We start from the raw sequence: 15,849 nt of genomic DNA, 5'->3' as shown, positions 1-15,849 counted from the left end.
TATTTCTCTCTCGTGCCTGATTACCCTGGCCAGAACTTCCAACACTATGTTGAATAGGAGTGGTGAGAGAGGGCATTCCTGTCTTGTGCCAGTTTTCAAAGGGAATTTTTCCAGTTTTTACCCATTCGGTATGATATTGGCTGTGGGTTTGTCATAAATAGCTATTGTTTTGAGATACGTTCCATCAATACCGAATTTATTGAGAGTTTTTAGCATGAAGGGCTGTTGAATTTTGTTGAAGGCCTTTTCTGCACTATTGAGATAATCATGTGGTTTTTGTCTTTAGTTCTTTTTATAGGCTGGATTATGTTTATTGATTTGTGTATGTTGAACCAACCTTGCATCCCAGAGATGAAGCCCACTTGATCATGGTGGATACACTTTTTGATGTGCTACTGGATTCAGTTTGCCAGTATTTTATTGAGGATTTTTGCATCGATGTTCATCAGGGATATTGGTCTAAAATTCTCTTTTTTTGTGTGTGTCTCTGCCAGGATTTGGTATCAGGATGACGTTGGCCTCATAAAATGACTTAGGGAGGATACCCTCTTTTTCTATTGATTGGAATAGTTTCAGAAGGAATGGTACCAGCTCCTTCTTGTACCTCTGGTAGAATTCGGCTGTGAATCCATCTGGTCCTGGACTTTCTTTGGTTGGTAGGCTATTGATTATTACCTCAATTTCAGGGCCTCTTACTGGTCTATTCAGGGATTCAACTTCTTCCTGGTTTAGTCTTGGGAGAGTGTACATGTCCAGGAATTTATCCATTTCTTCTAGGTTTTCTAGTTTATTTGCATAGAAGTGTTTATAGTGTTCTCTGAAGGTAGTTTGTATTTCTGTGGGGTCGGTGGTGATATCCCCTTTATCATTTTTTATTGCGTCTATTTGATTCTTCTCTCTTTTCTTCTTTATTAGTCTTGCTAGCAGTCTGTCAATTTTGTTGATCTTTTCAAAAAACCAGCTCCTGGATTCATTGATTTTTTGAAGGGTTTTTGTGTCTCTATCTCCTTCAGTTCTGCTCTGATCTTAGTTATTACTTGCCTTCTGCTAACTTTTGAATGTGTTTACTCTTGCTTCTCTAGTTCTTTTAATTGTGATGTTAGGGTGTCAATTTTAGATCTTTCCTGCTTTCTCTTGTGGGCATTTAGTGCTATAAATTTCCCTCTACACACTGCTTTAAATGTGTCCCAGAGATTCTGGTATGTTGTATCTTTGTTCTCATTGGTTTCAAAGAACATCTTTATTTCTGCCTTCATTTTGTTATGTACCCAGTAGTCATTTAGGAGCAGGTTGTTCAGTTTCCATGTAGTTGAGCGGTTTTGAGTGAGTTTCTTAATCCTGAGTTCTAGTTTGATTGCACTGTGGTCTGAGAGACAGTTTGTTATAATTTCTGTTCTTTTCTTTTACATTTGCTGAGGAGTGCTTTACTTCCAACTATGTGGTCAATTTTGGAATAAGTGCGATGTGGTGCTGAGAAGAATGTATATTCTGTTGATTTGGGGTGGAGAGTTCTGTAGATGTCTATTAAGTCTGCTTGGTACAGAGCTGAGTTCAATTCCTGGATATCCTTGTTAACTTTCTGTCTCGTTGATCTGTCTAATGTTGACAGTGGGGTGTTAAAGTCTCCCACTATTATTGTGTGGGAGTCTAAGTCTCTTTGCAGGTCTCTAAGGAGTTCCTTTATGAATCTGGGTGCTCCTGTATTGGGTACATATATATTTAAGATAGTTAGCTCTTCTTGTTGATTCCTTTACCATTATGTAATGGCCTTCTCTGTCTCTTTTGATCTTTGTTAGTTTAAAGTCTGTTTTATCAGAGACTAGGATTGCAACCCCTGCCTTTTTTTGTTTTCCATTTGCTTGGTAGATCTTCCTCCATCCCTTTATTTTGAACCTATGTGTGTCTCTGCATGTGAGATGGGTCTCCTGAATACAGCACATTGGTGGGTCTTGACTCTTTATCCAATTTGCCAGTCTGTGTCTTTTAATTGGATCATTTAGCCCATTTACTTTTAAGGTTATTATTGTTATGTGTGAATTTGATCCTGTCATTATGATGTTAGCTGGTTATTTTGCTCGTCAGTTGATGCAGTTTCTTCCTAGCATTGATGGTCTTTACAATTTGGCATGTTTTTGCAGTGGCTGGTGCTGATTGTTCCTTTCCATGTTTAGTGCTTCCTTCAGGAGCTCTTGTAGGGCAGGCCTGGTGGTGACAAAATCTTTCAGTATTTGCTTGTCTGTAAAGGATTTTATTTCTCCTTCACTTATGAAACTTAGTTTGGCTGGATATGAAATTCTGGGTTTAAAATTCTTTTCTTTAAGAATGTTGAATATTGGCCCCCACTCTCTTCTGGCTTGTAGAGTTTCTGTGAAGAGATCTGCTGTTAGTCTGATGGGCTTCCCTTTGTGGATAACCCGACCTTTCTCTCTGGCTGCCTTTAACATTTTTTCCTTCATTTCAACTTTGGTGAATCTGACAATTATGTGTCTTGGAGTTGCTCTTTTCGAGGAGTATCTTTGTGGCATTGTCTGTATTTCCTGAGTTTGAATGTTGGCCTGCCTTGCTAGGTTGGGGAAGTTCTCCTGGATAATATCCTGCAGAGTGTTTTCCAACTTGGTTCTGTTCTCCTCATCACTTTCAGGTACACCAATCAGACATAGATTTGGTCTTTTCACATAATCCCATATTTCTTGGAGGTTTTGTTCATTTCTTTTTACTCTCTTTTCTCTGAACTTCTCTTCTCACTTCATTTCATTCATTTGATCTTCAATCACTTATATTCTTTCTTCCAGTTGATCAAATCGTTTACTGAAGCTTGTGCATTTGTCACATAGTTCTCATACCATGGTTTTCAGCTCTATCAGGTCATTTAAGGACTTCTCTGCATTGGTTATTCTAGTTAGCCATTCGTCTAATCTTTTTTCAAGGTTTTTAGCTTCTTTGCGATGGGTTTGAACTTCCTCCTTTAGCTCAGAGAAGTTTGGTCATCTGAAGCCTTCTCTCAACTCGTCAAAATCATTCTCCATCCAGCTTTGTTCCATTGCTGGCGAGGAGCTGCATTCCTTTGGAGGGGGAGAGGCACTCTGATTTTTAGAATTTTGAGCTTTTCTGCTCTATTTTTTCCCCATCTCTGTGGTTTTATCTACCTTTGGTCTTTGATGATGGTGATGTACAGATGGGGTTTTGGTGTGGATGTCCTTTCTGTTTGTTAGTTTTCCTTCTTACAGTGAGGACTCTCAGCTGCAGGTGTGTTGGAGTTTACTGCAGGTCCACTCCAGACCCTGTTTGCCTGGGTATCAGCAGTGGAGGCTGCAGAAGAGTGAATATTGCTGAAGAGCAAATGTTGCTGCCCGATCGTTCCTCTGGAAGCTTTGTCTCAGAAGGGTACCCGACTGTGTGAGGTGTCAGTCTGACCCTACTGGGGGGTGCCTCCCAGTTAGGCTACTCGGGGGTCAGGGACCCACTTGAGGAGGCAGTCTTTCCGTTCTCAGATCTCAAACTCCATGCTCAGAGAACCACTACTCTCTTCAAAGCTGTCAGACAGGGACATTTAAATCTGCAGAGGTTTCTGCTGCCTTTTGTTTGGCTATGCCCTGTCCCCAGAGGTGGAGTCTACAGAGGCAGGCAGGCCTCCTTGAGGTGTGGTGGGCTCCACCCAGTTCGAGCTTCCCTGCTGCTTTGTTTACTTACTCAAGCCTCAGTAATGGTGGGCGCCCCTCCCCCAGTCTCACTTCCACCTTGCAGTTAGATCTCAGACTGCTGTGCTAGCAATGAGGGAGGCCCCATGGGCGTGGGACCCTCTGAGCCAGGCGCGGGATATAATCTCCTGGTGTGTCATTTGCTAAGACCCTTGGAAAAGCGCAGTATTAGGATGGGAGTGACCTGATTTTCCAGGTGCTGTGTGTCATGGTTTCCCTTGCCTAGGAAAGGGAATTCCCTTACCCCTTGCACTTCCTGGGTGAGGCAATGCCTCACACTGCTTCAGCTCTGGCTTGCTGGGCTGCCCCCACTGTCCTGCACCCACTGTCCGACATGCCCCAGTGAGATGAACCCGGTACCTCAGTTGGAAATGCAGAAATTGCTCATCTTCTGTCACTCATGCTGGGAGCTGTAGCCTGGAGCTGTTCCTATTTGGCCATCTTGGAACCGCTCCCTGGAATTTTTATTTTAAAATTGATGTTTTAGGGTACAAAAATTATATCTCCAAAATATATAAAAATGAAATACAATAAAAAATTGTTGGAGAAAGTTTGCTGTTTGAGATTGAGTAAAGAAGATTAATGAAGGTTAAGTGAATTACCCTAGACTCTCTGCTATTATATTAACTCCATAATTTAAATACGTAATTGTCTTCTTTCTCTATGCTATCACACCACATTCTTCTCATTTTCTTCCTGCTTCACTTATCTCTCCTTAGTCCCCTTTGAAAGTTTCTTTTTCTCTGCAAGTCCCTTCAGTGATAATATTCCTTAGGATTTTGTCCTATTCCCTCTTCTTTTCCAACTATACACAACAGTTATCACCATCCTATATCAACCTATTGTTTGGGGATTTCCCCTATTCTATGAATATTAGTGGGATAAATATAATCTACTTTTTAGGGCAAATGTTAGCATATTTTAAGATATATTAAAGGTAGATTTGACATCAAAAGCACAGGTAACAAAAGCAAAAATGAACAAATGAGACTTTATCTAAAATGCTTCTGCACAGCAAAGGAAAAAAATCAATAAAATTAAAAGGCAACCTACAGAATGGGAGAAAATATTTGTGAACTATGTATCTGATAAGGGGTTAATATCCAAAATATGTAAGGTACTCACATAACTCAATAACAGAAACCCCACAAAAAACTAATAACCCAATTAAACAATGGGCAAAAGACTTCATAGACATTTTTCCAAATAAGATGTAAAATAGCCAACAGGTATATGAAAAATGCACAAAATCAGTAATCATCAGAAAAACTCAAATTAAAACCACAATGAGATCATACGCATTACAATGACTATTATCAAAAGACAAGTGTTGGTGAGGATGCAGAGAAAAGGGAGTCCTTGTACAAATGATAGAAACATAAATTGATATAGTCTCTGTAGAAAACAGTAAGGGGTTTCCTCAAAATATTAAAAACAGAACTACCATATGATCCAGCAATCCCACTGCTGGGTATACATCCAAAGAAAATAAAACCAGAATCTCAAGGAGATATCTATATTCCCATGTTCCTTGCTCCATTTTTCACAACAGCCAAAATAAGGAAACCACCTTAATGTTGACACAAGTTTATGGCTCTTTGTGACAACATGGATGAACCTAGAGGGCACTAGGCTAAATGAGTAATTCAGGCACAGAAAGAGAAATACCATATGATCTCACATGTGGAATCTAGAAAGGATGAACTTATAGAAGCAGAGAATAGAATAGTGTTTGCCAGGGACTGGAGAGTGGGGGAAATGGTGAGATGCCACACATGAGATCATATGGTATTTCTCTTTCAGTTACAGGATGAATAAGTTCTGATGATCTAATGTACAGCATGGTGGCTGCAGTTAATATTTGAAATTTGGTAAGAGAACAGATTATAAGTGTCCTTACACACTTAAATGCACTTAGCACATGCACACACAACATGGTAACTATGATGATGACAGATATGTTAATAAATTTGATTGTGGTAATTATTGCACAAAGTATACATATATCAAATCTGTATACCTTGGATATATATGATTTGATTTGTCAATTATACCTCAATAATGCTGGAAAAAAATGTAAGGGATAGCTATGTTGGGTTAGGTGGGACTTTAACATTTTAAGTCAGTGAAGGGTGTATTTTGAAATTGAGACATCACAGCTTAGATTATTTTGGATATTGCCAACTGTTTTGGCTGCCCAAAATATTAATCCCTTTCTATGAATGCAAAATTACCCCACCTCATGGGTTTTGGTGGGAAGCAAAATGTACCTCCTACTACAAGGGATGAAAATTCTAGATGCTAACTTGCCTAATCTGCATTACAGCTAGGCAGTGGCCACATAACCTAAGCTCCCTCAATCAGATGTGTCTGTGCCAGATTGACTTGGAAACTAAAGATATAAGAAGATTTCTCTTTCTGGTGGCAGTGGTGTAATCATTTTTCTAATCAGACTTTTTTTTTTTTTTTTTTTGAGACAGAGTCTCGCTCTGTTGCCAGGCTGGAGTGCAGTGGCACGATCTCGGCTCACTGCAAGCTCCACCTGGTTCAAGTGATTCTCCTGCCTCAGCCTCCTGAGTAGCTGGTAGTACAGGTATGCGCCACCATGCCCAGCTAATTTTTGTATCTAATCAGAGAATTCTAAGGTGTGATTTGAGGCATTTTTCTTAGGTATAGCTGAGCCAGGTTCTACATTCCCTTAAACAACTTCTATGAGATCTCTACTGTCCTTTTAATAAACTCCCTTTCTGTTCAGTCAGCTAGGATTGGCCTCTACTGCTTGCACCTAACAACCCCAATTGATACAGCTCCTAATATTTACCTCTGGCCCTGCCCTCACTCTGAGATATAAGTAAGATATCATATCTCACATATCTCACAGGTTCCATATAGGATATCTCACAGTGGTTTGGCTCTACACCTGATATCTCACAGTTATGGAGCCAAACCACTTACTAGCTGTGTAACCTTGAGCAGATTACTTCTTTCTGAACCTTTGCTCTTGTATAAAATGAGAATTATATTAATACCTACCTCACAGGATTATTGTAATGGTCAAGTGAGAAACTTAGGTGTCAAAACTTGTAAACTGAATAATGTAATACAGTATTGTAAAATATAATTTATACTATTATAGTTTATTCTACAGTAATTTATTAAATGGTAGTGGTACCTTGTTTTTCTTACCACATGTGTGGGAGGCTTGTAACTGTTTCTTTACTCCTGGGAAACAAGGTTTCCCCAAAATAGCTGTATCTGCAAACAATGGAGGGTTTTATTTCTTTTGACGTGGCCTCAATAGTCCTTGTAGAGCACCAGGAACGAAGCACTCTGTTGGTAATGATTTGAACAAACAAAATAATTTGAGGGTTAGGAACTTGAAAGGGAGGTAAAATAGATAGCAGAACGATAACTGATATTTCTGTAATGCAGGCTCGAGAGACATAAAAAAGAAACTGATGCAAAACACTTTGAGGTCTCAAGGAAATAGAACTAAAAAGAGGATCTTGCAGTAAAAACAGTCTATTCAGGTTGCCACCACTGAAGCAAATGAATCAGGATATTGTTAACATTTTTGTCACTTTGCTTGAGATGCAAATATCATGGAAGAAATATGTACTGGATTGGCCTGACTTGGCTAGCACACCTGCTCTTTGGCTAGGAGAGGGCCTGGTTCCTTTAGACCATATCCAAAGGAGATAATTCTCTACAAAGAAATTGAGGGTGTGGGGATGACAGAAAAACACATGCTGACAGCAACAACAAATGCACATGATTGTGAAATGGAAAGAGTAATCTTGTTTTTTTCTACCATGTCATACTGCCAGGCTTTAGTGCTATGCCAGGTTCAGAATTGTTTTTTGGTGCAGAGAGACTGGCATCATAATTTATCTTCCTTAGAAAGCAATGCCACAGCACCTCCAAGGTTATTGGCAAATATCAAATAATGATGAGTATTGGGTTTTTGTCTTCTGAAATGAGTAAAACAAGTTCTCGCAGTTTTTTGTACTTGAAAAAGTACAGTACAATTTTTATTTATGAATGTTTTAAAAATTGCCAATTTTCTCCAAGTTCCAATAGCTCAGTTTTTTACTGCTCTAAATATAGAGTTTAAAATGCGTTGTTTTAGATTTTCGGTAACCATACAAATTTAGCAATTAAAGATATTAGTGCTACCAAGCGACTTTGAAAAATACGATGACTAAAATAAAAAAGAAATATTTTGAATTTTAGTGCTTAATTCCTTCTGTTGGTTATGGAAGAAGTAATTGAAATGTAGGAGAAGGAGCTAGATTGGAGGTATCTGCTATGCTCTTATCACTGGGACAGAATTTCTCAACCTCAGGGGCCATTTGGGGCCAAATAACTCTTAGTTACAGGGTGTTGTTCTGTGCATTGTAGGATGTTTAGAGTCATTTCTGGACTCTACCTACTAGATGCCTATAGCATTCCCTACCCCTCAGTTGTGACAATCACATATATCTTCAGACATAGCCAACGACTTGGGGAGGGTGTATAAATCACTGCTGGTTGAGAACTACTGGACTAGAGGTAAAGCTACAAAATCCTGTGCATTATGAAAAATATTTATGAAGATTTCCTCTTTATACTGAGGTTGAGGCAAATCAATAAGGGTTATTCAAAACTTTGTGGCCTAAGCATTCAAGAGATTTGTATCCTACAGATCATTAATATACCACAAGCAGGAACTAATACAATGCAATAACAATTACAGGGCAGCATTGCCAAAAATGAGAAGGATTTAGGCCACAGACAGAAATTACATCACTGAGAATTCCATACAGACCCTGTATATGATAGCTAATGCTGAAGCACACTACGCAATAATGCTGTGATATAGTGTTGCATTATTAATTGAAAATAAGTCAATATAACTGGGTTTTCCAATGGAATTCTTAAGAATGTTAATTTTTTTCTGTGGAACACACTTTAGGATAAGCTGGACTGGGAAGAAGCTACTGAGTTTGCACGCTTAAGAACCAAGCAGTATTTTCTACCCACACTGTCCTGGGAAACAGCCCAGAAATACGTATCAGGTGTAGCTTTCAAAAACAACATTTATTTGGCCATGAACTAGCTGATCAAGATTACATTCTTACTCAGAATATAATTTTAACTAGTTAAGAATGTATATATCATTATACACCAAAACAATGCTAGTCCCATTACATTGCCCATATATTGAGTATCATGGTGATCTGGACAATATTAGTCCCTTATTTAAAGCTCAGTAAACCACTAACATTAAACAAATAATTTGAAAAACTTTATTGCAGGTTTTGCATGTCTCCCATTTCCAACATACCTGTGACTGGTCCATTTTTATTCATTATATCACATTTTTGTTTTCCCCTAAGAATTTGCCATAACTTGCAGAGAAAATTGCCAGGACAGATGTATTTCTGTACTGAAGCCTCAGCGTGCCATTCTCACACATTGTCTTTATTTGGTAGTTCTCTAGGAAACAAGGCTGATACTTTAGCTTCCCTTTCAAATTCAACTCTATATTCTAACATGTATATTTTTAAGCTGTCTGGAAGCATTGACAGTTTACATTTCCTTAAAATGAGGATAAATATAGAGTCAGTTGAACTTGCAGAAATCAATTTTCAGAAGGATTACAATCCAAACATTACAAAATGAGATATTACAGTGAAAGTGGCTGTTACTTTTGGATAGATTTCAGATCTTTCTCTAATTATAAAATATAAAATATCTCTGTAACCAAGAAGTATTTTGTGTCTGTGGGTTATATAGCTTAAGGTATTATGCATTGATTTAAAAATTACTAAACATTAAAACACAGACATAGCACTTAGAAATGAGTCCACAAACTATGCAGGACTACAGTCTTTTTTGATAAATCCCCTCTTAATTTTAAATACCTCTGTGAAACTTGCCTGGTCTACACTTATAAGACACAAGAAGCTACTTATATGTCTCAGGACATGGATCTGGTCCAAATACTCAACTATTCACAGATATCAGATACCAGCGTTGCTCCTGGCACTCATCCATGAGTTTCTTACGAAGAGAAGAGAAATTATGAAATAAAACTGTGATGTGCACAATAATGTTATCATTTCCACCACTGAATTTTACAATTACTTTTCAATAACATGTTTCTTTTTACTCTGACATCTAGAAGTTCTATTCAATGAACACTGAAAAGATATAGACAAATAGATGATAGCTAGATAGATCAGACATGAAAATTAAAACTGTGAATTATAGCTCTGTCATTTACTTGCTCTATGACTATTAACAAATTATATCCATAAAATTTTATTTCTTTGTATTTCATGGAGATAGTAATTCCCAGCACAAGTTAAGTAAAAAACAATGTTCAAATCCAATTACTACAGAAATTAAAGATTTTTCTATATGGACAAGCTGAGTACTCTGGCTCTGGAAATGATTAGGAATACCACATAGCTCAATAATATTTGTGGCTGATTAAAATGGGAGAGGGCACACTGAATGGCAAGAAGAAAATCAAGAGAGCATGGTAACATGGAAGCCAAGGGAATTGAGTGTTTAAAAAAAGGTAGACTGGTAGGCTGTGTCAAATAAACCTAAGGAGTTAGGTCAGATAATGACATCAAAGTGTCCATCAGATTTAACAACATGGAGATCATTAATGACCTCAGTGAAGCTGGTGGTATCAGAAATAAGACTGAGTGAATTTCTATTGAGAAAGTAAAGATGGAGAGTGTGTTTTTTTAAACAGAATAAGACAAAATAATAGGTCAGTCAGAAAGCTTTCCAACTGGTAGATCCCTTAGTCCAGCTCCCATCTAGGTCACTAATGACCTCTGTCACTTACTAGCTGTGGAGCTATAGGAGAATCAGTTCATCCACCTGATTCTGTTTCCTCATCCTTAAAATGGTTTAAAAAATAGTACCTACTTCATAGAGTTATTATGTAGATTAATGGCTAGAATGCTTATGCTGTGCCAAGCAACATACCTGGCACATATTAGCTATTCAATAAATGTCAGCCATTATTATAAGAGAGGAAAGAAATTGGCCAAATTAAGATCATGTAACTAAGATCAAAATTCTAATCCAAATGTTGTAAGAAAACCATCTAGGACTAATTTCTTTCTTTTTTATTTTATTTACCTTGTCCTGGTAGTTACAGATCCAATCAGTTCCTTTCTCAAATAAAATCAGGGTATTTTACTTTTGAATGTAGAGTTATCTAGACTCTTACTCTCTGAGAAGTTGCATCTTACCTGTCTGGTTGTGACTGACACACAGTTGGCATTTTCACTGGTCCTACCAATTCGAGTTGGGCAAAAGTTTTCCTTGGAGACTTTACGACCATAAAAACCAGAAGGGATAATGATAGATGCCTTTTGTGGGTAGATGATCCCCAGTTGCTCTCCATAGCATGCATGAGCTATATCTTTCTTCAGGACCTTCTTTAGTTAGGCTCGGGGAATGTTGGAGGTAGATAATGGAGAAAAATACTGTATAACTCCCAAAGTACTTCTAGGTTCTTATAAAGGACCTCAAATTTCAACTCTGCTAAATCCCCATACAGTGCCTAAATATCTTTTATAGATTCCCAGTAATCAGTCATCTAGAATCTTCCTAAACACTTTTAATAATAGGGTATTTGTTATGTGGCTGTTGAATAGTTATATTGATTAAATGTGTTTCCTCATGTTGAATGAATTCCTGGTCTCCCTGTTGTAACTTCTGCCTATTAATTCTACTTCTATCACTAGGAGTTATAAAAAAACCAAGTCTGAGTCCTCTTTTTCATAATAATCTATGAGATATTTAAGGACAGTGACTTTCTTGCACTACAAATTTTCTCAACCTAAATTGAGAAACTTCCTAAGTAATTTCCAAACTTCTCACCATACTTTAAAATCTCATGTGAACCATGTCTAGCTTGACAATAAATTTCTTAAAGTATTAGAAACAACACCAAGTAGAGTCTGAATGAAATAGAGAACAATGTGATTTCTGGAAGTCACCTTTTACTTCTACTTTGAAAACAAGCACACTATACTATTATTGCCTATCTTATGAGACTGTGTCAGACACTTTATTGACTACCCAGTATTTATTTCTACCTTTCTTTACTAATAGGAGCCTTAATTTTGTTTGTGGTAATAATGTACTCAACCCCAGTTGAGACGCTTGCTTTTTCAGGCTCTTTTTAAGCTAGGGACAGCCATGTGACACAGATATCTACCTTTCGCATGCTATGATATCGCAAAAGTTACTATAAATCCTTATCTTTTGCTTCTGCCTCTCGTCTTCCCTCCAAGTGAATCTATTAATATTCCTCTCTCTTCCTGAACTTCTACTAGCAAAATCCATTCTACCCAAATTTCTCACCCAATTCTGACTGAGGAAGTATATAGGCAGCCTACTATTCTAAGCTTATTGCCAAACTTATCTTATTTAATCCTCAAAAATACCCTATGAGCTCAGTAAAATTATTATCCACATTTTTCAAAAGAAAAGCAATGAGTATCAGAAAGGTGAAGATACTAGAGAGTAAGTAGTAAAGCTACTATTTAAACATAGTTCAACATGTTTTTATTTATTTATTTATTTATTATTATACTTTAAGTTGTAGGGTACATGTGCATAACGTGCAGGTTTGTTACATATGTATACTTGTGCCATGTTGGTGTGCTGCACCCATCAACTCATCATTTACATCAGGTATAACTCCCAATGCAATCCCTCCCCCCTCCCCCCTCCCCATGATAGGCCCCTGTGTGTGATGTTCCCCTTCCTGAGTCCAAGTGATCTCATTGTTCAGTTCCCACCTATGAGTGAGAACATGCGGTGTTTGGTTTTCTGTTCTTGTGATAGTTTGCTAAGAATGATGGTTTCCAGCTGCATCCATGTTTATTGCAGCACTATTCACAATAGCAAAGACTTGGAATCAACCCAAAGGTCCATCAGTGACAGATTGGATTAAGAAAATGTGGCACATATACACCATGGAATACTATGCAGCCATCAAAAAGGATGAGTTCAACATGTTTTTAACCCCTGCCCTGAGGTCCTCTTACTAAGAGTCCTTTGTCAAAGGGGCCAAGAAGGCTAATTAGAAGCAGCTGTGGTCTGCAGCGCTCAGAGAGAGGAATGAAAGAGGCAAGTGAATACAGCACCTTCAACTGAAATATCCAGGTTCTTGCAGTGGGACTGATTAGGACAACTCGACCCATGGAGCACGAAGATAAGCAGGGTGGGGAAATGGCTCACTCAGGAGTGACACTGAGCCAAGGGAACCCTCACCCCCAGCCAATGGAAGCAGTGAGTGATTGTGCAACCCCTGGAAACCACGCTCTTCCCATGTATCTTTGCAATCTGCTGATCAGGAGACCCCCTTGTGAGCCCATCAGGGCCTTCGGGCTGACACACAGAGTTGTGTGGAGTCTTGGCAGAGCAGATGCTCAGGCACACAAAGAGACCCAGTAGCTTTACATACTCCAGCCTCAGGATCCCCAACATACGTGTCTGCAACTCATGCAGGGCAAGAGAGCTGCACATACCCCTAGGAAGGGGGTGGAACCCAGGGAGCTGAACAGCATTGTTCTGTGGGCCACACTTTCATGGCACCTCACAAGATAAGACCCACTGGCTTGGAATTCCAGCCAGCTACCAGCAACAAGGTGGGTGAAGCCTGCCTGAGGCTGGACAGAGCCCCCTGTGGGCAGGGGGAGGGGTGGGCACCATCTCTGCTGTTTGGTCAACTCAGCTGTTCCAGCCTCTGGGCTTTGGAGAGTCCAAATGGTCCAGACAGGAAGGGTCCCTCCATTGCCATGCTGTGGCCAAACTGCTTCTTTAAGTGGGCCCAATCCATTCCTCCTCACTGGGCAGGACCTCCCAGCTGGGACTTCTGGCCATGCCTGCTTGCACATATTATGAACAGAGCTCTGAACTCTCTCTAGGATGGAGTGCCCTGAGGAGGGGAGGGCTGCCACCTAGGTTAGGATGATTCAGCCGTTCCAGCCTGCAAGCTTTGGAGAGTCCAAGCCAACGGGGACAGAGGTGGTTCCCCACCATGACACAGCTGTTCTGTTGAGGTGTGGTCAGATTGCTTCTTTAAGTGGGACTCCAATCCACTCCTCCTCGTGGGGCAGATCCTCCCAGCAGGGTCCTTCAAGTCAGAGCCTCTGGCCACCCCCACCCATGTTCTATGGGGCCAACAGAGCTCTAAATTCTCCCTGAGACAGAGTGCCTGAGGGGCAAGGCAGGTTACCACTTGAGCCATTCAGGCTTCTCAGCCAGTCCAGCTTCTGGGTCTTGGAAAGCCCAAACAAGATGGGGGCTGAAAGGATCCCCAACACAGCACAGCTGCTCTACCACAAAGCAGCCAGACTGCTTCTTTAACTGGGTCCCTGATCATGTTCCTCCTGACTGGGTGAGAACTTCCAACTGGAGTCTCCAGCCACCTCCTACAGGCCTGTTGGAACCAGCAATAAATCAGTAGTCCTCTGGGATGGAGCTTCCAGAGAAAGGGGCAGGATGCCATCTTTGCTGTTTCACAGTCTTCACTGGTGATACCTCCAGGTATGGGAATAACTGAGGCAAGTAGGGTCTGGAGTGAACCCCCAGCAAATGGCAGCAGCCCTACAGAAGACTGGCTAGACCATTAAAAGAAAAACAAACAAACAGAAAACAAACCCCAATATTATTGTATCATGAAAAAGAGATCAATCCATGGAGAGGATGTAACAATTATAAATATACATGCAGCCAATATTAGAGAACTCAGATTCATGAAGCAAATATTACTAGATCTAAAGAGCATGGGTCAATGTAATAATAGTGAGGGATTTCAACACCGTACTCTTAGTAGACAGATCATCTAAAACACTGGATTTATATATTTATTTATTTTGAGGCCAGGTTATAAGACTGGTAAATTTTTGTATTTTTGATAGAGACAGGGTTTTACCATTTGCCCAGGCTAGCACTGAGCTCCTGGGCTCATGTGATCCACCTGCCTTGGCCTCCCAAAGTTCTGGGATTACAGGTGCGAGCCACCATGCCTGGCTGAAACACCGAATTTAAATCAGGCTTTAAACCAAATGGATCTAACGGACATTTGCAAAATATGTCATCCAATAGTTGTAGAATACACATTCTTCTCAAAAGCACATGAAACATTCTATAGAATAGGCAATATGTTATGACAAAAAACAAGTCTTAAACTTTAAAATAATTAAGTCATATCAAGCTTCTTGTCAGATCACAGTGGAAAAAAAATTAGAAATCAATAGAAAACAACTTTGGAAACCATATGATACATGGAAATTAAACAACATGCTTCAGAGAGATCATTGGGTCAATCAAGAAATTAAGATGGGAATTAAAAATCATTGAAACAAATGAAAATAAAAATACAACATCAACTAGGTGACAATACCTTGCAGGGCTGGGGCAAAGTTCTCCAGAAGGCCATGTATGCTCTGAATCAGCATCCAATATATGGCACTGTTTCTCCCATAGCCAGGATTCACGGGTCCAGGAATCAAGGGGTGGAAGTAGAAGTGGCACCACTCACCATCACCCCAAGTGAAGCAAAATTTTTGCTTCCTGTTCCCACAACATCACATTCTGCTGGCCTAGAAGTCTTAGTCCCAGAGGGAGGAATGCTGCCACCAGGAGACACAACAACGATTCCATTAAACTGGAAGCTGGATGGGAGCGGTGGCTCATGCCTGTAATCCCAGCACTTTGGGAGGCCGAGGCGGGCAGATCACCTGAGGTCAGGAGATCAAGACCAGCCTGGCCAACATGGTGAAACTCCATCTCTACTAAAAATACAAAAAAATTAACCAGGCATGGTGGCAGGTGCCTGTAATCCCAGCTACTTGGGAGGCTGTGGCAGGAGAATTGATTGAAGCTGGGAGACGGAGGTCGCAGTGAGCTGAGATCGTGCCATTGCACTCCAGCCTGGGCAACAAGAGTGAAACTCTGTCTCAAAATAAGGAATACATAGAAACCCTGAACAGACCAATCACAAGCAGAAAGACTGAATCAGTAATAAAAAGTATATTGCCAACCAAAAACGCCCAGGTCCAGATAGATTCACAGCTGAATTTTACCAGACATTCAAAGAAGAATTGGTACCAATCCCACTGAA

Source organism: Macaca mulatta, chromosome X, assembly GCF_049350105.2.
Source record: "Macaca mulatta isolate MMU2019108-1 chromosome X, T2T-MMU8v2.0, whole genome shotgun sequence".
Lineage (NCBI taxonomy): Eukaryota > Metazoa > Chordata > Mammalia > Primates > Cercopithecidae > Macaca > Macaca mulatta.
Note: the sequence above shows the minus strand (reverse complement) of the source record.